The 27,997-nt window shown below is 43.6% G+C and overlaps 1 pseudogene; it reads left to right on the plus strand.

Annotated features, from left to right (window-relative positions):
* Nucleotides 1–1,447: 1,447 nt before the first annotated feature.
* Nucleotides 1,448–27,948, plus strand: LOC147376229 (NBPF family member NBPF4-like; annotated as a pseudogene).
* The last annotated feature ends 49 nt before the right edge of the window (nt 27,949–27,997 follow it).

Consider the following 27,997-nt stretch of genomic DNA (forward strand, 5'->3'; position numbering starts at 1 on the left):
ACAGTTTCACTGATAAAAATAACTAAAACCCTAGACTAACACATTAACACCTTTTTATTCAAACAGTAATTTTTGTTGAAGTGTCATTTACATAAACAAAACTCACTAACTCTGAGTGTACGGTTTGATGCATTTTGACTAATGTATACAGTGATGTACCATTCAACACAATGAAGATATAGAGCAGCGCTATCAAACAGAATTTTTTGTGATGATGTAAATGTTCTGTACCTGTTCAATATGGTAGTCATTGACCACACTGGCTACTGGGCACTTGAAATGGCTTTGGGACTGAGGAACTGAATTAGTAACTTTCATTTTAATTAATTTAAATATTAATTTAAACAGCTGCATGGGATGCTGGACAACCGTATTAGCGCCCAGCATTTCCATCACCCCAAAAAGTTCATGTTGCTATCATCTTGCAATGTTACTTTAGTGCCCTCTACTGACAAAGCCTGGCATTACACTAAGTGGCAAAGAAATGTTTACAGGTTGCAGCTTCATTATTACAAAACCGGGACTGGAGGAGCAGGTTGGGAGCTGAGAGAAGAGATGACTTGCTCAATGGGCATGTGAGTTGTTTACCGCTAGCACCACCTGGGAAGCACTGGAGCATGGCTAGTTTCCATCTAAAATCAGAGATGAAAATCTTCACCATAGTCAACACCTGCAGTCTTCTCTGTCTGGAATGAAATGAGGAAACCCACTACAGCCTTAAAATAATCTTGACTCCCAAGTGTTCCCCAGCAAGACAATCATTTGTTCAACTCTAAGGAAATTGAACAATTTTGAAAGCAGGAAAGGTGCAGGCTAAATTGAACCACATCACCAGAATTCTCACCTGCATCATAGCCAAGATATTAATAGATATCTTTTCCCAGATCAGTCCTGTAGCACATGCAGACTCCATTGGAGTGAGTGGTAGACCTGTGGATATCAATCAGGTAGAAATATATGTTCATTTGTAGGAAACAAAATTCAAAATGTCCCTCTATCCTCAAAACCCAAGAAAGTTCTCATTCAAAGCAATGTGTTTGAGAAAACCATTGTGATCTTTGATTAGGCAATGATTTCTTAGATGACATCTAAAACAAAACAACAGCAAATAAATGGCTAAAAGGACTTTATCAAAATTAGAGTCTTTTGTTCTTCAACAGATACTAATAAGGAAATGAAAACGCAACTCACACGACCAAAGAAAATTGCTGCAAAACTTATATCTGACAAGTGTCTAGTATCCACAATATATAAAGAACTCTTACAATTCAAGAGGAAAAGGAGAAATAATCTAATATATCCATGGAAAAAATGATCTGAATAAACATTTCTCACTAGAAGACCCAACAATAGCCAATAAGCACATGAAAAGATACCCCAAACCATTAGATACAACTGAGAAAATGGAAGTGAAACCCACAATGAGATACCACTTCCCCCTACTAGCATGGCTAGTATGTTAAAAGCAAACATAGGGATAAGAAGTGTTGGGGAAGATGTGGAGAAACTGGAATCCTCCTACACTGCTAGTGTAAAATGATAGAATTGTTTGGAAAAATAGTTGTCAGTTCTTCCAAGTTCAATATGGAGTGGACATTGACACACTAGGAGCAATTCCAATCTGAGGTTTGTAGCCAAGAGAACTGAAAATATATGAGCCTAAAGACACTAGTACATGAATATTCAGAGCAACAATTCTGCTTAGAAGCCAAAGCAGAAACAACTTAAACATTCATTCATCAGTTGGTGGATAAACACAATGTAGTAGAGTCATAAAGAGAAATATTATTCAGGCGTAAAGAGAAATAATGGTGTAGGCAAAAAGGTGGATGAACCTTTATGGTGATGAAGATGCCAGATACAAAAGGTCCTATGTTGGATGATTCCATACTGAAGAAATGTTCGGAATAGGCAAATCCATACAGAGAGAAAGTAGATTAGTGGTTTCCAAGGACCGGGAGAAGGAAGGAATAGGGAGTGACTACTGAGATGTTTAGGGATTATTTGGGAGATAATGAAGTTATTCTGAAATTAGATGGTGGTGGTGGTTTCACAACTTTGTAAACAGAAAATCACTGATTTGTACACCAAATGGATTTTATGGTGTATGAATTATGCCATCATCATCATCATCAACCTGCCTTAGCATCTTCCAAGCCCTATATTTTCACTAAGCAATGTATTTCAAATTAATAGCCAGTGACCAGCATATGATGCTGTTAGCCTATTGTGAAGGAAGATATCAAATGAAAAATTACATTCAGGAAGTTTTTGGTAGAAATGCAATGTAGGTGAAGGAAGCAGCTACTTGGAAGGATCTGACACAAAATGTGGGATGGGGTTTCAGGGTAGAGGGGATACTCCCTGGGTCTGGCTTTAGTGCTTACAGCAAAGGGGCCTTGGCCAGTTAGAGACCCTCTCTGTGCCTAAGTTTCTTCATCTACAAAGCGGCAGGGAGTAATGCTTTCTGCACCAGTCAACTTTGAACACTAGAAGTACTTATAGATAGGAAGTAATCATCCCCCCAATTCATGAAGAAGATTGATGAAATCAGTGGGGAAAACTAAGTGCACCTCTGAGTACCTTTAATAAATAGATTCTAGGTCCCACTTCAGCTCACTGAATCAGAATTGCTACAGAGGAGGACTGTGCACTTGTTTGGGTACTAACTCTCCCAGGTGACTCTTACAGCGATCAGCTTGGGGACAGAACACACTGAGCTGTATACCTTTTACCCCAAACACAGAAGTAGGACAGAGCAGAAGAACAAGGGTGTTTCCAATCCAGTGACTAAAGCAGAGGAGAACTTTTGGAGGACTCTAAGAATTGAAACATCAGGCCCTTCTGGCTCCATTTTACCCTTGTCTGGTTTACAGCAGAGACACAAGTCCTTGGAGACACATGATTGAAGCACCTGACCATCCACTTTGAGGGTACTGAGAGCCCTAATTTCAAATTCAAGCTGGTTGTGAGTGAAAGTTAAATTTACCCTTGTTTGCTCATTGATGGGACCAGTCTTCTCCAAGCTGCCACTTTATTGAAATAAACCATATTACTATAAATGCAGACTTCAACAGATGTTTGTTATAAAATTCTATAAATACCCTAGCAACCTAACAAGAAACCAGAAAGTTAGCAAGAGCATTCAGTTTCAGGACAGTTCAGCCCAATAGAGTATAGTCACTGAGAGATAAGTTTCCCAAGTTAAAGGGAAATGTCCCTTTCTGTCCTGGGACATTGTATCAGTTTCAAGGAGGTGGGAAAGCAGATGGCCCACTCTAACAGACAGTAGCCCACTCTAACAGGCCACTGGCTATTAATTCAGGTACTGTCTTGCCTCCAGACAGTACCTGATGTCCTGACACACATAACCAATTCAAGGAGCCTTTGTAAGGTCCTGGCCATCACTTCTGCTATTGCAGAGTACATAGACACGGTTTAGTGAAACAAAGGAGGGCTCCAGGAGCAAAGTCAGGTAACAGAAAATGAGGAGCATGAAATGGGACAAATGCAGAGTAAAGACAAAAGTGCACACATTGTAAAGTAGGTTTCTCTTACTTACAAAATGCAAAGAAATAGCTTACTTGCTTTGATAAGCAAGTTTTTTTCAATTTTTAATTTGATTGAATAGATTATTTACTGTCCTCTTCTATAAGTTTCTTATTTATTCAGCACAATAGTACTACCTTGAATGATTATGAGAAAAATAAAATATCACAATCATTGTTGTTCAGTCATGAAGTCATGTCTTACTGTTTGCAATCCCATGGGCTGCAGCATGCCAGGCTTCCTTGAACTTCACTATCTCCTGGAGTTTGCTGAAACTCATGTCCATTGAGTCGGTGATGCCATCCAACCATCTCATCCTCTGTCGCCCCCTTCTCCATCCCTCAATCATTCCCAGCTTCAGGGTCTTTTCCAATGACTTGGCTCTTTGCGTCAGATGGCCAATGTTTTGGAGCTTCAGCTTCAGCATCTGTCCTTTCAATGAATATTCAGGATTGGTTTCCTTTAGGATTTACTGATTTGATCTTGCAGTCCAAGGGACTCTCAGGAATCTTCTCCAGCACCACAATTTGAAAGCATCAATTCTTCACTGTTTAACCTTCTTTATGATCCAAGGCCCACATCTGGACATGACTGCTGGAAAAACCATAGCTTTGACTATATGGACCTCTGTTGGCAAAGTGATATCTCTGCTTTTTAATATGGTGTCTAGATTTGTCATAGATTTCCTTCCAAGGAGCAAGCATCTTTTAATTTCATGGCTGCAATCACCATCTGTGCTGTTCTTGGAGCCTGAGAAAATAGATTCTGTCACTGTTTCCACTTTTTCCTCATCTATTTGCCATGAAGTGATGGGAGCAGATGCAAAGATCTTAGTTTTTTGAATGCTGAGTTTTAAGCCGGTGTGTTCACTCTTCTTTCACCCTTATTTAGTTCCTCTTCACTTTGTGCCGTTAAAGTGGTTTCATCTGCATACCTGAGGTTGTTTTTCTCCTGGCAATCTTGATTGCAGCTTGTGATTCATCTCACCCAGAATTTCACATGATGTAGTCTGAATATAACTTAAATAAGCAGGGTAACAATATACAGCCTTGATGTACTCCTTTCCCAATTTTGAATCAGTTTGTTGTTCCATGTCCAGTTCTAACTCTTGCTTCTTGACCAGCATACAGATTTCTCAGGAGACAGGTATGGTGGTCTGGTATTCCTATATCTTTAAGAATTTTCCAGTTTGTTCCACAGAGTCAAAGGCTTTAGCATAGTCAATATAGCAGAAATAGACGCTTTTCTGGAATTCCCTTGCTTTCTTTTTGATCCATCGAATGTTGGCAATTTGATCTCTGCATTTTCTAAATCCATCTTGTACCTCTGAAAGTTCTCATTTCATGTACTACTAAAGCCTAGTTTGAAGGATTTGAGCATTACCTGGCTAGCATGTGAAATGAGCACAACTGTATGGTAGTTTGAACATCCTTTGGCATCGTCCTTCTTTGGTATTGGAATGAAAACTGACCCCTTCCAGTCCTATGGCCACTACTGAGTTTTCTAAATTTGCTGACATATTGAGTGTAACACTTTAGCAGCAGCATCTTTTAGGATTTTAAATAGCTCAGCTGGGATTCTGTCACATATACTAGCTTTGTTCATAGTACTGCTTCCTAAGGCCCACTTGACTTCACACTCAAGGATGTCTGACTCTAGGAGAGTGACCACACCATTATGGTTAGCTGGTCATTAAGACCTTATTTGTATAGTTTTTCTGTGCATTCTTGCACCTCTTCTTAATCTCTTCTGCTTCTGTTAGGTCCTTGCTCTTTCTGTCCTTTATCATGCCCATCCTTGCATGAAATTTTCTCTTGATATCTCCAGTTTTATTGAAGAGATGTCTAGTATTTCCCATTCTATTGTTTTCCTCTACTTCTTTGCAGTGTTCACTTAATTATAATATTGTACAATTTCTTGACCCAATATCAGTCAATGAACTATATATAACTGTTATTATGATTTTTAAATGAAGGAATGTGATGCACTTTTCTTACCCCCACAGAATGTCAGGGTCCACAGACATCAAAAAATAAATTTCTTCAAAGTCTTTGCTGGATCTCATATACCAATATCATTAAGAAGGGAATCTGGAGGATGGTGTGAGGTGAGGGGGAGATAAACTTTTATAACTGGTTGATCCAGCTCTCTTACCTTTACCTTGACATGGGCAAATGCTCAGTGGTTCGTGGTCACACCCATTTCACCCACCATCCAGGTTAGTCCTGCAGCTAAACTGAAGAGACCAATGCTACAGAGGGTCTCCCAAATCTCAGGTTCACAAGACCCAGGTAGGAAGAGATGCTGAGGAAATGAGGAGTTGGTTAAGACCATCCCTCCCTGAGAGCATGCCTGTCCCTTTCTCCTCAATTTCAACTTCTATGTCCCTGAACACAATTTCCCATGTTCACTGTAGCTCATCAACCATCCCTGACCCATGACCTTACTAAATAGATCATCATGCCAATATTCAAGGATATACACATAAACTTTTAATCATTTTGACAGCTTGAAAAGAGCTCTTATCGGGGGTACAATGAAATCCATGAGTAAAAGTTTGAAATGTAGTGTTTAGTGACATTAAAAACAACTAAAGCAACCCGGAAATAGAGGAGAGGTTTAGAAGGCAGGGCTGTCAAACTTAAGTTTACTCTAAAGCGAACAAGCTGCCCAAGGAAGACAAGAATCTGACATAACACTGGGATGCAGCAAAATAATATTGAGTCTGGACAGAAACCATTTTTTAAAATTAATTACTCATTCACTTAGTATTATACTCTGGTTTTTTCCTACAGGTTTAAGGACAGACAAAAGCGGAGAAGACCCAGAGAAGGAGTTCATGAGAGTCTAAAAGCTTGACATCTCTCACTTGTGGAAAAGCCTTAAGGTTTGTTTAAAGAGAAGGTGAGGTGACTTATAACAGCCCAACAGAAATTAAGACCTGCTGACAAAGTATTTCTCCCTCGAATATTTGTATACACAGAAGAATGAACAATGGGAACTCAGCTGAGGTAGTTTTTGGAAGGAGATAGGTCAGTGGCATCAGGATGTGTACAGACAACCTAAGAGTGGCTGCTGAGGGCTTGGGTGCTATCAGTGGTGATGTTCACAAACAGTCATGGCCTAGGCACCTGGAAGGCAGGAGTCCCCAAGATCCCATGAACCCCTCCCCCTACCAGTTCTGTTATGGCAACTCCAGACGGTTACCTAGCACGCTAGGTCCCCCTCCTTCACTGCTGTCTGAGTCTGAGCCCCACACAGCACCTTTGGCTCTGAGCTCTGGCATCTTGAACCTTCTTTTTGTGGTTGAGAACCCTCTAGTTGTTCCCAACAGTAAGTCAGGAATTCCAGTTGTTGTCATCCCTCAGTGCTGATTAAACCTATGTGATTTTGCTTGACTCTAATCCCCTGTATGCTGAGTGTCTTCTCCTTGCCCCTGGCTCTGCCCTCATCTGCCACACATCACCATGGCAATACCTTTTCGCTCTTTATCTGATCTGAGGGCAGAACTCACCCTCACTTGAAATCAACCAGGAACTTTGGTTGCATCTGGTAAATAACAAGCAGGACTTTCAAGACCTCACAGAGAAATTCCTCATATCCCAAGCAACTGCTAACCCCCTGGCCAACCAGCTACAGAAATACAGTAAGTCCTCAGGGTCGTGATCACCAAAGCAATGAATGACCACCGTCTTCCCCCTAAGAAACTAAGTCTCTGTGCTTTGTCTCCTTTTCCCTTTGTCGTTTTGAGTTCCATTCTGACCACAATCCAGGAAAGGTGGTAGTGGCTCTTTTCCCCTTAGTTCCCTGAGGATGGAAAACTGAGCACAAGGAGTGGAGGCACTTTCCCAAATTTGTGGTGAGTTGTAGGGTGAGATACAGATTGTGTGTCTGTGTCTCAATCACCCAGTGTCCTAATCATCCAGACTGTGATTCCTGGCACAAGCACAGAACTGCCTATGTCTCTCAGGAGAAAGCTAAAGAGTGTTGACTGGAATTTTTTCTGTTCATATCTGATCCTGCATCCCTGTTGGCGAAACCTCTGGGACTAATGAACTCCATCAGTTCAAGCTTCCCTGAGGTTCCATGGGCAAATCCCTGTGCTAGTTACACTGGGGAAATGTGGTGGTTATATACTGCGAGAAGCAAGGGATCATAAGATTTAAAGGAACTTAAAGATGAGGCCGCTGCTCATTGAAACCGTGGTCTCTATGAGTGACGCCATCAAGACAGGGCCTCCCTGGTGAGAAGGAAGCCGTGCTTCCTGGGTGTAGAGTGTCTTTCCTGTCCAAGAAAGCCATGTGACACTCTGTGATGAGGTTGAGGGTGTTTCTGGGGAAATCCGACCATCTGTACATCCCCTTCTATTTCTACCTGAGCTGGTGAAACTTTGGTGATTCAGGTTGACCAGGAGTCCAGGTGACCCTGAGTCTGTGCTATAAGATGTGTGACCAACATGAGCATGATGGTAAGTGGAAGAGATCACCAGCCACCATAAAATCCCAGGCAGAGTGTGGGGAGGCCCTTTGTATCTGCAGTCAGCCTGGCAGTTGGAAGCATTGTTGCCTGTTCCGGGAGAAGGGCCTGTAGTGAGGAAAGAAGTCATGAGCGGGGTACATGCACAGCAAGAGGGTGAGAGAAATCTCGACAACTTGAGTCTGTGTAGTCGTTTTCCGTTAATCTATGAGGGAGTTAATGAAAAATGACTGACACCGAGAAAAAGAAAAAGTAAAGCCTGTTATTTAAGAAAGTAAAGAGAGAAACTTTGGGGAAAGGGCACACTTAGTTTTATTTACATCTTTCCTTATAAGCATAACATTATTCTAAGAAATAAGCTGTGGGGCTGGTGAAGAAGAAATGTCTCATCAGGACCCTGTGGGAGGTCACACAGCACAGTGTGAAGGGCACGGACTCTGGGCCAGGCTTCCTAGGCTCACATTCACGTTGGGAGCCTGTGTCTGTTTCCTCCTCTGTCCACGTGGTGCTGTAATAATAACTATTGTTTGAGTTATAATGAATACTGAGTAAATCTGATAAAGCCCTGACAGTAGTGCCTGGCTCAGTGTAAACACAGTTCACACTTCTACTATTTCTAGTAACACAAAGATTATCAGTGTTTGGGCACATTTCTTTCAGGTCCTTATGGTTTCATGTATTCTATTTCACACAAGTGTGTCCAGGTGAGTTTTTTACCTCGAGATACTTGTTCATTACTGAAATACTGGGATGGCACAAGGTAACCACCAGTTTAGTCCTATAGACCTTCCTGACCACACAGGAATCGCCACCCCAGGCCCTGCTCAGTGTCTCACCGTAGAGGCTGCAGATCTTGGTTCAGTGGCCCAGGATTCAGGGTCAGTCTCAGGGGATGTGAATTCTGACTTTGCCAAATGGCAGTTCATCCTGTCTACTTGCTTTCTGTGCCTTGGAGCTCCTCTTTCCTCAGTTCTAAAATGGGGAGTAACCTCAGTTGGGAGGCTGGGGAATCAGATATGGAAATGGCTGTGTAGACCTTGGTACTGAGGTTACATCTGCCTCTGGGGTGGCCCGTCCTCCTCCTCTGAAGGCAGTGACCACAGCGGCAAGGCCAGCTTCCCCTGAGGCAGTGTCTCTTTCCTCAGAGTGTGAACCGTGTAAGGACAACGTTGAATCTGTGCTGGGGGAGAAGCTGCCTTTTGAGGCACTGAGGCCAGCAGAAAAGCCAACGCTCGATGAGAGGCTGAGGTAAGGAGGACACGGGTGTTCATGGCAGGCACAGGACACTGTCATAAAACAGGTGCATGCATGCTAAATCACTTCAGTTGTGTCTGACTCTTTGTGAACCCATGGCCCAGGGACCGCCTGGCTCCAACAATTGGTGGATTATGGATTCCAACTGTTATTCAGGGCTTCAGTTACTCTCTTTTTAAAAAACTATTGACCTAAAACCACATATCATGAAATTCACCAAATTCAAGTGGACAATTCAACTCAGTGGCATTTGGTACATTCTCAGTGTTGTGCAATTAAAGCCTCATTTGCCTTTAAATCACAACTCCCTCCTGACTGACTACAGCTTGTCATCCTTTCTTGACCCTGACATTCGCTTGTTCTTTCCAATCCACACCAGCTGGACCTCTCCACACTCTATATCTGACTGTGTGTCACTCAATGTGTGATGCTGTTTGTGTATTTTTAAATGGAAATGGCCTTCTCTGAGCAAGGAACTGAAGAGACAACTTCATAACACAGGTTTAGAAATACATTAGGTTTTGAATACAGAAGAACAAGATGAATGGGATGTCAGGGAATCTTCAGGAGCACTTTTGGATACAAAGGACACATTTGTTGTTCCTTCTTTCTCTATGACATAGTTTGATCATCAAATATGTGCCAGAATTCTGTTTCAAGGGCTTCTTGGGGATGTTCTCACAGAAATCCCTAATAGTCTCTCATCCACCTCTTTAACAACTGTCTGTTCTGTTTCACCTAGGACCTGTGACACCCTAAATCGAAGTCAGGCAAGAGAGCTGACCCAGTTACGGCAGACACTACAGGATGGGAAAGATGACTCTGTCCTGCTCAAGCAGCACCTCGAGGACCTCCTCACCCGCAATGACCCGGACAGCCACCAGGGGCAGGGCTTCCGAGAGAGCCTGTCTGAGGGGTACCGACTGGCCAAGCGCCTTGCCTGCAAGCTCAGCCCAGGTGAGGGGGCCACAGACCCTGATAGCACTGATCCTCTCCTAGGTCCCCATTTCATAAGATGAACTCCACTAGGAATTTTTTTTAAATGAGCTTTCCTGTTTCATGTCCCATTTGGGGATATGATAAGAGCATGACTGGCTGAGTGGGAGGACAGAGGAGAAATGCACAGGGTGGAGGTCATAATATTTGAACTGTCTGCTTCCTCCCTGATGGACAATGGCCACTGGAGCAAGAGGCAGCATCCAGATCGCGTTAAAGCAGAGATAAGGCGAGGTGACAGGAGGAAGCTTATTAGAGTGAAAAAAGCCCTGGACTAAACCTGGAAGTTCACAGGTTCCAGGCTGAGTGCTGTGCTTATAACTGTGTGTGAGTAATTGATTTTTCTTAGGTCAATAACTGTTTTTTCATCTGTAAAATGGATCAAATAATCTGTTGATGATAGCTGTAGTGATGAAATTTGGGAATATGTACAAATGCACTGCAGAAAAAAAATGCCTTTCATTTTGTGGTGTTGGGTAAGGTACTTGATAGAGTTGAACTTGGTGTTGGGAAAGTGGATTAGACTGAAGCACTTTCCATAGAGAGACTTCCCCTGATAACACACAAAAGCCACCTTGAAGAGCCAGGATGTTCCCAGATGGAGGGACATGGGACTTGGTTGTTCTCCTTAGAGAAAGGAGGGCATCTTGTGAGACCTGAGGAAGTTTTTAGAGCCTGTGTCTTTGGCAGAATTTGTGGCAGGATGGATGACACATTTGTAGAAGTGGAGATGGAAGGTGGGCAATGTGAGGTGGTATAAGGAAGAAAAGACAATTTAAATGTTTGCCCAATTTCAAGCAGAAGGTGCCCTGAAGATGATCTACCAGTTTAGAAACAGACTGCCTGATGGACCAGAAATCCATGCTTGGGCAGTTGTTTAAAAACAAAGTTCAAAAAATTAGAACTTCCATACAGTACTAACTTGTACATAGATATTTATGACTCTGTGACCATATGAGTCCCTTTGTTTGTAATAGGTGACGTGGCAAGAAGCTCAATGGATATTTCTGAATTTATCTGCAGAAATTTATGAAAATGAGGAGGATGAACAAGGACAAGAAACACTCATGCCCAGGTAACAGTGAACTATCAGGAGCTGGGTAGGAAAATGGGTAGGAAAAGTATGGACAGGGTCACAGAGAGAACAGTAAGTGAGGTCAAAAGAATCAGAGATGCCAGATGGAAGCCTAAGCACAACTGCAGATGGTACTGATTTACTTCAACCCACATATGATTGGACCTGTAACTTGGTTGTCTGTTGTCTCTGTGGTACTTGTATGTAAGAGCCAGGGTGAATGCACCACCCTTTAGGATTTCCTGTACACATAGAGAATATCTGTTCTCTCCTAAAGGAGGTCCAAAGTGAGATATATATCTATTCCTACACAGTTGTTTAAGCTTCTTGGGAGGAAGATAACTAGCAAAGGAATTAGTACAGAAGTAACTAGAAAAATTAAACATCAGGACAACTGTCTAGAAAAAAAAATTGGTTGTCACGTGACAATAGTAATAGAAAGAGGCCTTGGAAACCTTTCAATTCCTAAAAAGGAGGCATAATATTTCTGGGAATCTATAATGCCTTAATAGATGTGTCCACTTGACTGTGCGTGCTCAGTTCCTCAGGCGTGACCTACTGTTTGCAAAGCAATGGGCTGTAGCCCACCAGGCTCCTCTGTCCATGAGATTTGCCCGTCAATATTATGGAATTGGGTTGTCATTTCCTCCTCCAGGGGATCTTCCCGACCCAGGGATTGAATCTATGTCTCCTGCATTGGCAGGTGGATTCTTTACCACTGAGCCAACAGGGAAGCCCTTATTCACTTGGCTGCTTCATCTTAAACTCAACATGGATTAGGACCAGGGGGGACGCACTTGGTGTGGAAATTCATCTGTGCTTCCTGTTCCTGAAAGTACCATCCTGGGATGGTTGAGTCTCATTCCTCATCAGAGGTTTGTGGCCAGTACATGGAGCACCTGCTGTACTCTCCCTCCCACTCCCAGACAGCCACAGTCAGTTTCTGTGACCACTCTCATGCCTCCCATCAAAACCAGCCAGAATGGCTTAGAGTCAGATCCTCTTCATTTAATTTTCTGTTATCCCTTTCCCACCTGTCACAGCATGGAAATGTAGGATGTTGAAAAGAAGGAATTGCCTGAGAAATCTAAGGATGAATGTGTTTTGATGCCTTCAATTCACCAAGGAAGTTCTGACTGTCACCAGCCTTACAGTGATGACAAATTTGCATTTGATGAACCAGAAGTGGGCCTTGGTCTGGATGGAGCTTGTGGTTTCTCCCATGCTAAAGAGGATGAAATCCCAACCAATCTCCCAGGTAGCTTCTGTGTTCTTTGTCCCCACAATCTGTATAGACTGAGGAAGGTCATCTCTGAGGACAGGTTGTATAGACACATCTTAGTTGAAACCAGGAGAAAGGATCTATTATGGAACACAGACATCAGGTCAGTCAGGGAGCCTTCATCATCTTCTCGGCCCTGGTCTTGCCTCTGTCACCCTGGCCCCAGTGTCAAACATTTGACCCAAATCTATTGTGACAACTCTCACCTACCTCAGCTGGAAATCCACAGGAGGTGTCTGTCACACCTGGTTTGGATCCAATGTGTTTGTTATCTTCAATGATCTAATTTTTTTTTGTAAATGTGCCTGGCCTCTCCAGACATGATTGCAGATTTGCCTCTTTATTAGGTGAGGTGATTTCCCTGTTTGGTTTCACTCCTCTCAGCCCCAGTCTCTCTTTTCTCTAGGTTGGCTAGTCTTCTCTAAGCAGTCCCTCAACAACCAAGACAGACCCAACTGTACCATTGCCTTGCTTGGATGTTTCCATGAAGCAAGGCTGGGCTCTGGCACTTCCTCCGGCTTCAAATGGCCACGGTTTCTGTGTAGCACTGAAGATTCTTTTTGATTTGAGGGTTAATACAATTCACTGGGCTTCCCTGCTGGCTCAAACAGTAAAGAATCTGCCTGCAGTGCAGAAGACAGTGGGTTTGAACACTGAGTGTAGAAGATCCCCTGGAGAAGGAAATGGCACTCACTCAGATATTCTTTTGTGGAGAATTCCATGGTCAGAGGAGCCTGATGGGCTATAGTCAATGGGGCTGCAAAGAGTTGGGCACGATTGACTGATTAACACTTTCACACTTTCACTTTTCACAATTCATGCATCACTCTAGTCTCAAGTATAAATTCCTCTAAACCATCAACAACCACATAATCTGATGGGATAAACCAATATTGCAGAAATAATTCTAGAAAATAACTCAGTGCATTTTCTAGGATCTCTGGGGAAAATACACCATTAACTATTTATACAGATGCAGAACAAAGGATATTGGGAGAGAGCTCTATGAGATTAAGGAGAGAATTTCCCCTATGGGTCTAGAAGTAGACCAGTCTAATTCTTATAAGACTTAAGAGTCCTAGAATATCTTTGCTAAAGTATTATGTTCTTGCACTGAGAATATTAACGTCCCTGTGTTAAATGTGTTTACTGAGTAGGTATGTGTGACATGTGATTTGCTTATTATGACCTGTTTTCTCTGAATTTCTTACTAGACAATCAAAATGATCATGAGCAAGTAAATGGACACAATTTAACATTTCCCAGGTAATTCTGAAGATCAGTGGGCCGTAAATGTCAGTGGTGACTGCAGGAGACCTCAAATTCAGGGAAAAACAGGAAGTGCCAAAAGCAAATCTTTTATCTATTTAGTCAACAGCCAAATATCTCTTTAACAGTATTGTCTATTTTCATTTCACAGGCTCAGTGCATTCAGTTTCTTAACGTACAGGGAGTGGATCCAGGTGGAATAGCCAAACTCAGGAGTTTCTGTAATCAAGTATTTTCTCCTGAGTAGTTAAAAGTAGCGTGAGATTCATATCAGCCTTGTGCCTGTTTGGCTTCAACATGTTGGTAGATATTTGTTTCCAAGTAAGGAAACTAGAAAAAATTTGTATTATATCAAAATCCTGAGAAAATAGTTCCTGAAGGCAGAATATCTAGTCTGTAATTCCTCAAAAGCTGTTTTCACTTGGATCCTGCATATCCAGATCAACACAATGTGTGCAGAAAAGTGGGAACCACTATCCTAGTCCTCTTGTGTGCTGGGGGCCATGAGGTTAGCATGCAGGGAAAATCCCATCTCCTCCCTCAACCGCTGGTTGTGTGCCCAGTGCCAGAGAACCTACTGTCTCTCCCACCCCATGTCACCCCATTTCACATACAGGAGGAGTTACTTCCCTCTTTAAGGGGACTGTGCTTTTGCTTTTGTAACCACTCCTCATGCCTGTCATCAAAAGCAACCAGGATGGCTTGGAGTCAAATCCTCTTAATCTTCTGTCATCCCTTTTCCACCTGACACAGCGTGAACCTGCATGATGTTGAAAAGAAGGAGGTACTTCAGCAATCCCAAAATGAGTGTGTTTCAGTACCTTCAACTGTCCAGGAAGATTCTGCCTGCAACCAGCCTTACAGGGATGCGAAATCTGCATATGAAGAGAAAGTGGGCTTTGCTCTGGATGGAGCCTGTGGTTGTTCCCAAGCTAAAGAGGATGAAATTGATCTCCCAGGTAGTCTGCATTATCTTTGTTAGCCTACTCTAAGAGAATTAATCCCCTTAGATAGATAGACAGTATGCTTACAAACTGAAGCCTGCTTTGAACCAGACTCTCTAATTGCGTTTTAAATAAGACATTCTATGAGTGAACTTTTCTCAATTCCTAGTCATGTTTGTCCTTATGGTTAACCACTCTACCAAAGGTGGTCCTGCCAGATTCATGTGTACCTCAACAGTTGAGGTAACTTTCAGGCTGCCTCATTTTGAATGAGTCTCCTATCTCACATGAAGTACTCTAATTTTCATTCCTGAGCAATGTCCTTGAGTTCCTACACCTGTCCAAGACTGTTGGCAGTCTTGTTTATATCTCTTTGGAGATGTCACTACTTTGGTTCACTTCTATCAAACCATGAACTCTCTCCCTTCATTTGACTTATCTTGTTTGAAGTCTTCTGAAACCCAAATGTAAGCCACGTGGTCACCTTTGGTGTGTTTCTCTGAGGTAAGGCAGGGCCCTGGGACTTTGCAGTCTGATGAATGGCCACCGTTTGTAGCTTTGAAGATTCATTTGACTTGATGGTATGTAGATTCCACTCCCATCTAATCTCAATGTGTAATCACTTATGTCATTAACAAACAGCATTTCAGATGGAAAAAGCCTGAGTATTATAGCAACCCTCTAGGATATAGCTAGGTTGTTCCCCAGCATCTGTGTGGAAAAGGATATATTTAGCTGTTTGCGCAGACTCAGGACCAGGATACTCTGCCAATGACATATCATATCAAAGAAATTTGTCCAATGGCTCAAGAAGGAAATCCAACACCTCCTTATGAGGCTCTATCTATGGCCTCCTGGACTGTTTCTCTCACAGTACCCTGTTACCACACTCTGAAGATAGGCAAAGGATTGGCATTTGTGAAGAGAATTTGCCTGATATAAGTCTCCTGCTAATTTATTTGCAGAAAACCAGAATGATCACGATGACCTAAAAGGACCAGAGGCTATTTCCCTGAGGTAATTTTGAATATCTGTGGGCTGTTGTACAGTGATGAAATCTGCAGACCTCTGATCCAGGGAGAAACAGAAAGTGCTGAATACGTTGTCTCATCAGTCTTGCCAGCCACCAATTATCCTTTTTTGTAATGTTTTCTGCTTTCACTGTGGTACTTACGTTGTTTCCCATTAACTTTGTTTCCCATTAAGTTATTAACTTTTCAAGTTTATAACCCAAGTCAGTTGACCCAGATGAACTAAGGCAGAGTGATTTTTTTGCACTCACTCGTTATCTCCGATGTGGTTTATAGAGTGAGATGCCTATCTGCTTTCTCCCTGTTTGGTGTCAGAATGCTGGCATGTATGTCATAACAAGAAATGTAAATAGACAATAACATTGTATCATGCCACAATATTAAGAGAGGTCTTGACAGCATGAACTATCTGGGAAACCAGACTGCCCCAAACTGTATGCACCGGATACTCCAGGTGACAATGCAATTTAAACAAAAGGGTGAAAATCACTATTGTGTATCTCTGTGAGTCATGACTGTACCATCTAGAGATAACTCAGTCTCTTTCTTCATCAGCTTGCTATTTGGCCAGAGCACAGAGTTCCCACTGTTCTTTATCTCTTCTGCCCCTGTAAAACCATACACTGTCCCACACACAAAAAATGAGCTTTTCTCTCTTTACTGGGTCAAACCCCGGCTTGCTTCACCACTTCTTTAAACATTCCATCAAACCCAGACAGGACTCTAAGATTTCTGACCCCTCTTGACTAATCTTTAGTCCTCCCTCCCCAACCAGGTTCAGCAGAGAGATGCCACAGATGATAGAGGACGGTGTCCCATGGGATTCACTGAATGATACGATTTGACTTACTTGGTTCTTCCTGGCCTGCCAGACTCTTTCTGGCCTTATAGGAGCACTGCCGTCTCACCACTTGAGGAAGAGGATGTCTCTTATGCTCGGGATGTAACCAGTGAGTATTACCATGTGATAGAACTCCACCTGGATGCCCAGGTAGACTGTATTCTTTGTACTCCTTGCCTTTGGTGGTGCTGAGATTTGTCATCCCTGTGTGGAAGCTCTGTAGACAGTGATTTGAATCAGACTGTGGTAGAGTTTTAAGCCAAGACATCAGGTGGGTCTGAAAGCCTAGCTCTCCTCTTCATCTAGGTGAAGCCTATGGGTCAGGCCCCAAGTTAGATCATGGACCCAAGGCAAGTGTGACACACTCACTCACTTGTATGTGTGCAGGTGCACAGAGATGACTAGCTTTTTCCCTGATTCCAATGAAATGTCTCTTCTTGCCCACAGTATTCCCATTTCCATACCCCAAAATGTCCCTTGAACTTCTGTGACTTTCCAGAGATGCTGAGAGCTTTAAGCATCTGTTGCTTCCCTGGTGTCATTGCCGTCACTCTCGGTGTCTGTCTCCTCTAAGATGGCTCTCTTAGTGAAGCAGTCATCTGGACCACAGGACACAAAGACCTCTCCCATCACCTTGCTTGTAATGGTTTCATGAAGCAAGGCAGAGCCCTGGCATTTCCCACCCCATGAATGGCTGGAGATTCAGTGGAGCAACCAAAGTTCATTTTGGTTTGAGGTTTTGTAGATTCCATTCATCATTCTGCTAAAGCAGCCAGCATATGATGAGAAAAGCCTGAGTATTACAGTATTCTACTAGAATGCAGGTGAGCTATTCCCCAGGGTCTGTGGGGAAGATGAATGTTTAACTTCTTAGGCAGACTTGGAAGAGGATACTGTGGTGAGAATCTTCAAGGTCAGGGAGATCTTGCCTGATGTCTTGGAAAAGCAAACCAAGTAGAGTCTGAGAGACACAACCCTGAGACACCTGGAATATCCTTCTAAAACATGCTATCGTCTCACTGGTGAGATTGGTGTCCTGGTGGTGGTACTGGACACTGCATTATTAATTTACATAGGGGGGTCTGCTTAATGTTTCTGGCCCTGTCTGAATTTTTCAGTAGAAAATTATGCTTTTCCTGAGGAAGAGGAAGACCAAGACCTCATCTGTTCTAGGTAACCATGGAGAAACATGGGTCTGAGTTCAGTGGTGACATCTGGTCATCTCAGATGCAGGGAATTGGAAAGTGCTAAATATGCCTACTTCTTCTGTTCAGACAACCACAAATTGTCCCTGTAACAAGGTTGTCTGTCACCATGTACTTGTATAGGCCCCTTTATGAATCCCTCTCAATTATAGTAACCTTCAGTCAGTTGATGCAGGGCTACTAATCAGTCACAGGATTTTTTGCACTTTCCTGCACTCTCCTTTTTATTAAACCCAGCATGACATGTGTATCTGCCTCTGCCTGTTTGGCCTTACCACACTGACAGGTATTTCATGACAAGGAAAGTAACTGGAAACAAAAACATTTATGTCACATCTCAGTATTTGAAAAATTGACCTTGGGATTTCCCCTGTGATCTGGTTGTTAGAATCTGCCTCCCAGTGTAGAGGACACAGGTTTGATCCCTGGTCAGGGAACTAAGATCCTATATGCCATGGGACATCCAATCCTGTGGGCCACAACTACCGAGCCATTGTTCTACAGCCTTCATACCACAACTACTGATGCCTGAGCACCCTAGAATCCTTGCTCTGCAGTAAGGGAAATCAGTGAATGGAGAAGCCTGGCACCACAACTAGAGAGTAGCCCCCATTCATAGCAACTAGAGAAAGCCCATGCACAGCAATGAAGAGCCCATGCACTGCATGAAGACCCAGGGAAGCCACAAATAATAAATAAATATCTTTTAAAAATTGGTCTTGAAAACACAGAATTTCTAGGAGTCCATTCTGCTGCCAGAGCCTGTGTTTGCTTGGCTGCTACATGTGAATTTGAACAAAACTTCTGCTGTAGTTGAAGCTGCCTTTATGATTTCTGAGGGTGTGTGTAACATGACTGTGTCCTGGGGTGGTTCAGTCTCCTTCCTCCCAAGTTCATTTCTGCTCAGTGCTCAGAGCACCTCATGCTCACTCTACCTCACTCTCTCTCCCTTTCCCTTTGCAAAAACCTTCTGCTCTGGTCTCAGATTGATGGAGGGATTGTTTTATCTCTCTTGGTGGGACTTCTCATTTGTTTTTTGCAGCCAGTCCCTGAACCCTCACATGTATGGATGTGAGAGTTGGACTATAAAGAAAGCTGAGCACTGAAGAATTGATGCTTTTGAACTGTGGTGTTGGAGAAGACTCTTGAGAGTCCCTTGGACTGAAAGGAGATCCAACCAGTCCATCCTAAAGGAGATCAGTCCTGGGTGTTCATTGATAGGACTGATGCTGAAGCTGAAACACCAATACTTTGGCCACCTGATGTGAAGAGCTGACTCATTGGAAAGACCCTGATGCTGGGAAAGATTGAGGACAGGAGGATAAGGGGACGACAGAGGATGAGACAATTGGATGGCATCACCAACTCAATGGACATGGGTTTGGGTGGACTCCGGGAGTTGGCGATGGACAGGGAGGCCTAGTGTGCTGTGGTTCATGTGGTCGCAAAGAGTCGGACATGACTGAGCGACTGAACTGAACCTGAACCCTCCCATCAAAACAGCTAGGACTCCAGGTTTACTAATCCCTTTTGTTTAACCATCAGCCCTCCCCACCACACAAGTATCAGTATGGAGCCGCTGGTGGTAGAATAGAATGAAATCCAGCAGGATTCAGTGGAAGAATGTTATCTGGCTGTTTCTATTGGGCATCATCTGTCAGGTTCCTGTAGGCCTCTGAGAAGTGCCTCACAATGTTAGGCAGGGAGCTAGAGATGAGATGAGAGCAAGGGATGGTGGAGGCAGAGTCTCATGGCTGGGAAATGGCCTCAGTTCAGTTCAGTCACTCAGTCGTGTCCAACTCTTTGAGACCCCATGTACTGCAGCACACCAGGCTTCCCTGTCCATCATCAACTCCCAGAGCTTGCTCAAACTCATGTCCATTGAGTCGGTAATGCCATCCAACTGTCTCATCCTCTGTCGTCCCCTTCTCCTCCTGCCTTCAATCTTTCCCAGCATCAGGGGCTTTTCCAATGAGTCAGTTCTTTGCATAGATGGCCAAAGTATTAGAGCTTCAGCATCAGTCCTTCCAAGGAATATTCAGGACTGATTTCCTTTAGGACTGACTGGTTTGATCTCTGCAGTCCAAGGGACTCTCAAGAGTCTTCTCCAACACCACAGTTCAAAAGCATCAATTCTTAAGCACTCCACTTTCTTTGTAGTCCAACTCTCACATCTGTACATGATTACTGGAAAACCATAGAGGAACTTTTGACTAGACGGACCTTTGTTGGCCAAGTAATGTCTCTGCTTTTTAATATGCTGCCTAGATTGGACATAGCTTTTCTTTCAAGGAGCATGCATTTTTTATTTCATGGCTGCAGTCACCCTCTGCAGTGATTTTGAAGCCCAAGAAAATAAAGTCTGTCACTGTTTCCATTGTTTCCCCATCTATTTGCCATGAAGTAATGGGACTGGATGCCATGATCTGTTTTTTGAATGTTGAGTTTTAAGCCAGCTTTAAATGGCCTCAGCCCTTCCTATCAGGAAGGGGCTGATGTACAGATTGTGGTCAGCACATCCTAAAGGGACAGTATGAGCTCTACCAAAGGGGAATTCCACCAAACGGCACAGGTGCAATTAAAATTAAGCCATCACCTCTAGCAGAAGATATTAAGAAGAGGTGGCAAGAATACACAGAAGAACTGTACAAAAAAGATCTTCACAACCCAGATAATCATGATGGTGTGATCACTCACCTAGAGCCAGACACCCTGGAATGTGAAGTCAAGTGGGCCTTAGGAAGCATCACTATGAACAAAGTTAGTGGAGGTGATGGAATTCCAGTTGAGCTATTTCAAATCCTGAAAGATGATGCTGTGATAGTGCTGCACTCATATATCAGCAAATTTGGAAAACTCAGCAGTGGCTACAGGACTGGAAAAGGTCAGTTTTCATTCCAATCCCAAAGAAAGACAATGCCAAAGAATGCTCCAACTGATGCACAGTTGAACTCATCTCAGACACTAGTAAAGTAATGCTCAAAATTCTCCAAATCAAGCTTCAGCAATACGTGAACCATGAACTTCCAGATGTTCAAGCTGGTTTTAGAAAAGGCAGAGGAACCAGAGATCAAATTGCCAACATCCGCTGGATCATCAAAAAAACAAAAGAGTTCCAGAAAAAACATCTACTTCCGCTTTGTTGACTATGCCAAAGCCTTTGACTGTGTGGATCACAAGAAACTGTGGAAAATTCTGAAAGAGATGGGAATACCAGACCACCTGACCTGCCTCTTGAGAAATCTGTATGCAGGTCAGGAAGCAACAGTTAGAACTGGACATGGAACAACAGACTGCTTCCAAATAGGAAAAGGAGTACGTCAAGGCTGTATATTGTCACCCTGCTTATTTAACTTATATGCAGAGTACATCATGAGAAATGTTGGGCTGGAAGAAGTACAAGCTGGAATCAAGATAGCTGGGAGAAATATCAATAACCTCAGATATGCAGATAGCACCACCCTTATGGCAGAAAGTGAAGAGGAACTCAAAAGCCTCTTGATGAAAGTGAAAGAGGAGAGTGAAAAAGTTGGCTTAAAGCTCAACATTCAGAAAACAAAGATCATGGCATGTGGTCCCATCACTTCATGGCAAATAGATGGGGAAACAGTGGAAACAGTGGCTGACTTTATTATTTTGGACTCCAAAATCACTGCAGATGGTGACTGCAGCCATGAAATTAAAAGATACTTACTCCTTAAAGGAAAGTTATGACCAACCTGGACAGCTTATTAAAAAGTGGAAACATTTCTTTGTCAACAAAGTTTCGTCTAGTCAAGGCTGTGGTTTTTCCATTAGTCATGTACAGATGTGAAAGCTGGACTGTGAAGAAAGCTGAGCGCTGAAGAATTGATGCTTTTGAACTGTGGTGTTGGAGAAGACTCTTGAGAGTCCCTTGGACTGCAAGGAGATCCAACCAGTCAATCCTAAAGCAGATCAGTCCTGGGTGTTCATTGGAAGGACTAATGTTGAAGCTGAAACTCCAATACTTTGGCCACCTGATGCAAAGAGCTGACTCATTTGAAAAGACCCTGATGCTGGGAAAGATTGAGGGCAGGAGGACAAGGGGATGACAGAGGATGAGACAGTTGAATGGCATCACCGTCTCAATGGACATGGGTTTGGGTGGACTCTGGGAGTTGGTGATGGACAGGAAGGCCTGGCATGCTGCGGTTCATGTGGTCGCAAACAGTTGGACACGACTGAGTGACTGAACTTAACTGAACTGAACATCACCTCTAGTAACCTTGGCCTTATTATACATTCGTTTTAATAAATTTGCTTTGTGATTTGGCTCCCCTGGTGGGCTTTTCAAGTGAATTATGGGCAAGAAACAGGGACGTTTGGACCCTGAGCATGCACAATAAAATCTGTCACTCAACTGATGCAACCAAGCCACCTGGCCTTAACCCAACCCCTGCCCTCAGGGTCAAAACCCTTATAAACACCCCAAGCCAGTACAGCAGTGCTGGTTTCATATCTCAGGGACCAGTCCACTCTCCCTCGGAGAATGTATCTATGCTTGAGAATTGAGCTTAAACCTGAAGTGTCTGCAGTTATCTTACTGTTGCAAAGACCAAGATTTCTGGTCCGGATTTATCTGTTGACCTCCTCAGTTGGATCTCTAACACAATGCTTGCCCGCCTAGTAACAATTCGTGTCAGATAAAAGGGAAGTCTTCCCAGTTCTAGATGTAGACTGTGAGTACTCCCGTTGTAAGAACATAAGGCTTCTAGTGGGTCCCCAGGTAGAATTTCTGTTGTTTGTATCCAACAACCTGGACAGGCTGTTAGTGGCACAACCATAACAGCCCTCAGACCCCTGTGGGTTTGAATTGGGTTCTGGAATTTAATTTTTAAAAAGCACCAAGCACATCAGACCGCTTTCCTTTTTTCTTGCCCCAGGCTACCCTCGGTCACCTAAACCCATCTCGCCAGTGCAGGCATTTGGTATCAAGTCAGGCCGTAGAGAGGAAGTGGAGGGATAAGGGCAGAATCTCAGCTACCACTGTCTCACTTGCGGGAATTTTTGTAACAGACCTCTTTTGTTTTTTCAAGATAAGATTCCTTATGGGAACTTCCCAGGTGGCTCAGTAGGTAAAGAATCTGCCTGCAATGCAGGAGATGCAGGAGTCGTGGGTTGGCTCCCTGGGTCGGGGACATGCCCTGGAGGAGGGCATGGCAATCCACTCCAGTATTATTGCCTGGAGAATCCCATGGACAGAGGAGCCTGGCGAGCTCCAGTCCATGGCGTCACGAAGAGTTGGACGTTTAAAACTTTTTTTTAAGTTAATATTTACTTTTGGCTGTGCTAGGTCTTCTTTACTGCTTTCAGGCCTTCTCTAGCTGTGGTGAGCAGGACTAGTCTCTAGTTGTGCTGCATGGGCTTCTCAGGTGGATTCTTTGAGAGGGATGAGTGAGGCTCAGACACATGTCTCAGAAGTAAGATGTGTGTGATATTGCCCAGCCCTGCCAGGCCATCATTCAGAATGGGCCAGGAAAGGCCAAAGCCCACCCCTCCACCCCCCCTCAACTACTCACACACACAGATGGGCTGAAAGGAATGGACGGAACATCTAAATTATACATGGCTCCACCCTGTGTTGGGTTCTGATGATAACCTGAGACAGTGTGGACAGCTGTGCTGCAGCGGTGTGGGCACAGGTTGGGTCCGCCCCACCCCACCTTCTCTACAAGGAGAAACCCTGTAGACATAATAAACACTTGATTTTTAAATTACAACTTGATCTCCAGTTGGAGGCTTTTCCCTACGCTCATAATATTGGGTACTATTGTCAATGTTGGATAAAGTGTTATGTCTTTTTCCCATGCAAATGGAAAGAATATTCAAAACATAGTTTTAATAAAACCCATTAGTCTGGAAAAAACAAATAAAATTAGATGATGAAATTATGCAGTGATAATTAAAAATAGTCCTACACATTGATTCAAATAACATTGGGGAATGAGGGGATATGTGGTTTTAACAATTATTTCACCCATCAGATTTGTTAATGTACAAAGTTTTATCCATGAGCCCAATATGAATTATAAAATCTGACTGTGTCCTAAAATATGATGATTAATGATGAATGAACTTTGCCTGGTGGAAATACGAAGGGCACACCAGGCTGAGAGAAGTGCTTGTGGAAAAACACTCAGAGGCTCCAGAGGCTCCTGGTGCAGGGCAGGAGGATTTGCAGAGGGAGCTGTGGGCAGTGACGTTGCAGAAGAAAGGGCCAGAATAGGAGGACTTGAAAGGCGAGTAAGGAGGTTAGATTTGTGTAGTAGGGAAGGGAGGATGAATTTCCATAAGCCGAGGAGCATGTGATGAAACAGGATTTAGGGGTGATAAGACAAGTGACCTTTGAGAGTGTGGAGAGGACTGAATCACAGAAAACAGTTGGAAGGAGGTTGGATGAATCTTTGATGAGAGTCAGACACAGATGCTTCCTGGAAGACTAAGTGGTAACAGATACATGAAAGACAGTTAAAGAAGCAAACCTCATTGAGGGTGTCGAGGTATAAAGAGGGGGTGGGAGGAGAGCCCCACAACAAGGTGGAGCAGGTTCTGGGGGCCGTGACCCCACCTGAGCCTGACCCAGACTGGATGAGGGTACTTCATGTCTTAAGTAAGCCCAGGTTCTGAGAATATGTACTCATTTCACAGTAGACATAGAAACAGATTTGATTAGGAGCACTGTCTAGTCCCCACTGGAGGGGCTTGTAATATAAGGACTGCACCTTATGTTATCTCTCTGAAGAGAGACGAAGAGGGTTCCAATAAGGGACTCGGGCCTCTAATCCCCTAATCCTAGCTGCTAATTGGAGAAGGCAATGGCACCCCACTCCAGTACTCTTGCCTGGAGAATCCCATGGGTGGAGGAGCCTGGGGGGCTGCAGTCCATGGGGTCACACAGAGTCAGACATGACTGAAGCGACTTAGCAGCAGCAGCAGCTGCTAACACTTTCCATCTGTCCGTCCTCACTCTACCCCATTTGGGAACAGAATATACACATGTATGAGTGAGTGGAAGGGCAGACAAACATTTGAAGCAAGGAAATTCAAAAGGCTCCATAATATACGGTAGTTTCTCAACTCCCTTTTCTAGTAGTAACTGAAGCCTTTATGCTGTATGTCTCCCATAGTTCTTTTTTTCTGGTGGGTAGATATCAACAGCTATTTCTCCCCCATGCCTAGAGGCCTGTCTAGAACCTTCTTTCTCTCTAGGCTACAAGACTAAGGCTAATAACAGAATAAGAGGCTTGACCCCCTGTGTCACCCAAACCCTCTAGACTCAAGTGGGTGATTTCTCATTTCAAGAAATTGCAGCCTAGCCCCTGCCTTCTCAGCACCCCAGTCACAGCCAAAAATATGACATCTTCTTCACACTGATGTCTGCCTTTGCTGTCTGGGTTATTGGGTTTTACTCATGGGGAGGGATATCAGAAATGCGTGTCTGGGAGGGCTTATCAAGAGCAAGCTTCCACTGGTCCTACTGAACCCTCTTTTACTTTCAGGGGACACCTGGGAGGACTGTCACCGGGGACCTGTGAATTTCCCAGGGTCAGAGGTGCCAACTTCACAGACACAGCTTCAGAAAAGCACCCACGTGACTGACTGTCTGCAGTGGCAGCTGGACCAGCATTTCGACTGTGGTGACAGCAAAGCCATGCTTGGTCTTTCTTCCACCAACTGGGGCTTTACCTCCAACCCTGATTCTGGAAACCAAGGACCACTCTTTCTAGGTAAGAAAGAAAAGGGGATTAGGAAGCTCTGGTCCATGTGCTGGTCATCACAAAGCTGTGGGTGGAGGAGGCAAAGGGCCTCTCCCACGCCCGTTGTCGGCCCAGTTGAAACGTGTGACGCTCTAACAGCGTCAGGTGATCAAGAGCCTGGGACTTAGGACCAGCTCAGCCTCAGGCCCTGGTTCTGCAAATTCCTGCTTGTTTAACTTGGCCAAGTTATTTATCTTATGTACTTATCTCTCTCGTCCCTCATCTGAACCCTTGAAAAATTCTATCTCCTTTCCATAATTATTGGGAGTCTTAAGCAACATAATGTCCAGAGTGTCTGATTCACTAAAAATTGATGATAACCATTATGAATACATAATATCTAAGCATTGTCTTTCTTGTGCTTTAACACTTATAAAATGATTGCACAATGGTTGTTTCTTCTGAGATGGCATAATTTTTATGATCCACTTTCTCTGGACTCCATCTTCCCTTGCTTTCTCAGAAAGGCAAGTTGGCCAGTATTTTTCTCTCCCTTCAACATCCGTCATCAAATCAATTTACCCCTATTAGGTGCTCTCAGTAACAGTGTATTAGTAACATTCAGTAGCAATGTAAATACTGGCCCTGCAACACAGGGTCATGTTTGCTTTTCACATCCAGTTTATTTTCCCTTGTTTTCCCCTCTTTCCACCCTCATCCATGAAGTGCCCTGATCAGTCTCTTTTACAGCACTCCATTTAATTCATTCTCTCCACTCATCTCCATGTCTGTCTCCTAGTTTTCATCTCCTCCGAGTCCACCTATGTTCAAATTTCCTTAAAACAACTTTCAGACCCTCACATCCATTTCATCTGGGACGTATTCATCCTTACCCTGCATCGCTCTCCACATCCTCCACTGGAGCCCAGGGCCGCCCGGTGCTCATCCCTCAGGCTGTGGCCTCATCTGAGGAATGAGGAGAGAACCACGTCCTCAGGCGGAGCTGAGATGAGAAGGAGCCCCCTTGTGGCAGCACGGAGAGTCTCAAGGAAAGTGCTCAGGGAGGGCAGGGATGCAGAGCGTGACAAGAGCCAGTAGGTCTTGTAGTGTTTATTGTCTTCTCTTCCCTCTCGTCTCTCCTTTTCTTGTCCTTGGCTTCCCACATTCCCAGCCCAGACCGACCCCCACTTCCTCAGTAACTGTTTCCTGGTCATCTTCCATGGAAACATGAGCAGGAATCCACGCTTCACAGCAGATTTTGCAGCAAAGGGTAATTTTAATACCCTTTATTTTCATACCCCTCCACCCTGTGACTCCCACCCGCCATAACTCCTAGTTCCTGTCACCCACCAGAGCTTTTCTCTCCTGATTTTTCTTTTCCAAATTCAGCTCATCAAGAAGCCATTAGAATGATCCATTCCATATCTTCATTCATTTGTTGCATTACACAAACACAGACACACTTGAGAGTATTGTTGCATTTTTATTATATTGTCCATGCCTCACTTAGATTATGTATAAATATTATATATACTGTGTATATATGTGTGAAGTCTATATTGATGCACATGTAAAATTTTTCCAATTTAGACTTCCTTACTTCTTTTCTCTTATGAGGTTTTCCTTCAACTTTGACTTTGCTTCATCTCTACGATCTCTTCCTTCCCAACAGTACAATCTGTGTCCTGCAGGAATTTCTTGCCTTTGTCTTTTCTACCTAGGAAAGAAGTTTTTGTCATCAATTTTATTTCTTTACTCTGTTTTGGCATTTGGGAACATGTTTGCCCCGTGGCAGTCTTACCAATATTGGCTAGTGTAAGGAAGGAAGATCAACAAAAAAGAAAATATATAAAGTTTCTCCGATGGATTCACTTCACCATGGACTTTCAGATAGCCTATCCTGTTCTTGAACAGTTTCTGTACTTGATGTCCTTCCTGAGTGGAGGACTAAGTCATAGAAACATCCTAAATAACAATGGATCCTATTGGCTGTGGTTTTATCTTCAGAGCTGAGTTTGGATGCTTCCATTGGAATGAAGAACCCTCCCAAGCTGGAGGATAAGGGCTCCACAGCAAGAACGCTTAAGTGTTCAGTTTGTAGCAAGATTAAGGGCTTAAGTGTCCTGAAACAGAAGATTATCAGAAGAAAACTGCTCTTCAGCAAATGGAGACTAGCGTGCGGATTCCCTGGCCTTCAAGTTTAGGGTACAGAGGTAATCCCATGCACTTCTTCCTTATGCTCCTTATCTAAGGTTATGGCTCAATCTCCCACTGAGTTTTCTCTTCCTCACTTGTTCACTTAACAGCTGACACTACCTCTGTGTGGTCTTTCCTCTGCTTTCCAGGGGGTCTGCCAC

The sequence above is a fragment of the Bos grunniens genome, chromosome 3 (genome assembly GCF_055505025.1).
Source record: "Bos grunniens cultivar Pamir isolate PY7600 chromosome 3, Bosgru_T2T1.0, whole genome shotgun sequence".
NCBI lineage: Eukaryota > Metazoa > Chordata > Mammalia > Artiodactyla > Bovidae > Bos > Bos grunniens.